General features: G+C 40.1%; 1 long non-coding RNA gene across 1 annotated transcript; it reads left to right on the top strand.

Moving 5' to 3' along the window:
• The first annotated feature begins 641 nt into the window (after positions 1-641).
• LOC109705095 lies at positions 642-1,374 on the top strand. The gene is made up of 2 exons (XR_002214619.1): positions 642-947; positions 1,049-1,374. It is a non-coding gene; the product is annotated as an uncharacterized LOC109705095 (long non-coding RNA).
• Positions 1,375-2,266: the final 892 nt, after the last annotated feature.

Here is a 2,266-nt window from a genome sequence, read left to right as displayed (position 1 = left end):
AACGAGGCGATCAGAAAGAACGATCCAGCAACGAGGCGTTAAGGTTGATTCGCACTATCTGGAATGTTTCATTTGTTTTGGGCAATTTGGAGCTCCGCTCTACCATGAAAAAGACAGTACAGACAGAAAAATATAGAACTAATTTCATAAGGGTTTAACTATGTCACAATAATAGTGCAACGTAGGGTAAAAAAGTAGAACTAAGTTCATAAGGGTGCAACTATGTCACAATAATAGTGCAATGGATTCATGGAACAGCAAACACACGGTCTGGCGAATAGCGTGGATATACGCTCCAGCAAACACACGCGCACATTTAATACTTGTAAAAGTACGTAGCGTAGCGTCTACGTTATAGCGTCTCTTCTGTGATGATAGGAGACACCGGCGGTTATATCGAAGCTGCCTCGGGGAAAGTAAAAGCGACTATTTCGAATTTTACTCGTAAAGGCGTTGCACTGTTATGACGAATGTTACTCTAATATCTCCCCAGTATTGCACTTTTTTTGCATTTTGTACTTAACGTTGCACTATTATTACAGCATATTGTTGCACTATTTTTATACGATTGAATGATTTATTGATATTTTAAAGTGATGTTACAGTAATACGGCTCTTCAGGTGAGCATTAGCCACTTTCTGTTCACGATGAAAACTAATATTTCGCGAGCATTAATAGTCGGTTACCTAAATGGTTACGCAACGTAGGGTAAAGGAGTACCTCGACTCTATTCCTCAAATGCCTGTTTGTTTTCTATAAAAGCACTCTCCAGGCACTTGGGCAACCGGCGACGAGGAAACGGCGATGATGGAGGTACACGAGACGAGAGGAGAGACCCGCAGGAGACGTCGACGAAGAAGAGGCTCGGTCGTAAGTGTATCATCCAGTAAGAAGGCGTTAAGATTGATTCGCACTATCTGAAGTACTGTGCTTTATTTGCGACGAGGTACCACCCTATACCAGGTTCTTAAATTCTTCCAAATCTTTATTCTTATCGATAGATTCTAAATTTATCCTGACTATACTGTCTCTTTACGAACAATGTAGTGCCAAAACGTCAATGCGAAAGTCCCTAGTGCAAATAAAGCTCCGACATACCCCTCCGAGCGAGCCCTCTCCTCTTCGCCATTTCATCTTCCGATAGAGGAACCTCAAAGTATGTTATGTGCTCGTGGATTTGCGGCAAGCTTTGATGATGATTCAGTACTTTTGTAAAATGAAGGCCTAATTTTGTTCACTAATAATGTTGATGCGAAAGTTACAGTTGATGTTGTGAACATCGTATTGTATGCAAAACGTGTATTATATGTTGCGTTTTCGTCAAAGACAATGTATAATTTGCTTGTATATTAATAAAGAGATCCCTTTCTTTACATTGTTACGCCTTATAGTAAATATATCTGTATATTCAAGATATTTTGCACCGCTTAGCTGTATTACACTGTTTAGCCCATTATTTTACAGTATTATTTCCGACCGAGTGCCACTTTGTACTTCATATTATAAACAAAATACAGAGAAATTATTACACTGTTTTGGCAGCTTCAGTACTTTAGGAACAATGCGTTCAAATATAAAACAAAAGAAGATTCTTGCACGAAGGGAATTTTCTGGACTTGGTTAGACAGTTATTGCAACCATTTAGGCAATTTATTACACTAATTGCGTTGAAAGAACCTCACGATTAAGTCAACAACGTTAAACGCAGATTATAGTGTGACGCGCCGTGTACAAGAGTCAATAGGCCCGAATGCCGGTATATTATCGTAGTAATGATCAATGGTTTGAAACTTATGGCTTTGCAACGAGATTATCTCTGAGTAGTAATGGGACTTGCAACGATGTTATACCAATATCAGAACTGGCGGATTATGGCATGGTCCGTATATTTATATACACCTTCAAGAGTATGTTAGCGATGGTCTTGCAATAAGAAGTTTTCAGGACTTATGTAAAGCACCAATAATCGGTCGACATTCCCCCCCTCCTCGGTGATACATCAAGTTAGTTAAAAAAGGGAGGAAAAAACACTAAAATTTGACAGGTCAAAACAAGATCCTCACCGCCCACTGAGATTAAAGTATCGAAAGGGTGAGTTACCGAGGGGTCAAGTGAGCGATGACAAATTGCCTGACAAGCACACCACCCTCGCTTGTTATGCTTTCGAAGAGATATTGACATCTGGGGGCAGGACTTGGTTTGACCTAACAAGTCCATTGGCCTTCGTCAGCCCGATGTTATTAACGCCTACCAGAATTCTACTCA

The sequence above is a fragment of the Ananas comosus genome, unplaced genomic scaffold (genome assembly GCF_001540865.1).
Source record: "Ananas comosus cultivar F153 unplaced genomic scaffold, ASM154086v1, whole genome shotgun sequence".
NCBI classification, from domain to species: Eukaryota; Viridiplantae; Streptophyta; class Magnoliopsida; order Poales; family Bromeliaceae; genus Ananas; species Ananas comosus.
The sequence above is the reverse complement of the archived record's forward strand: the minus strand, read 5'-3'. Positions and strand labels throughout refer to the sequence as shown.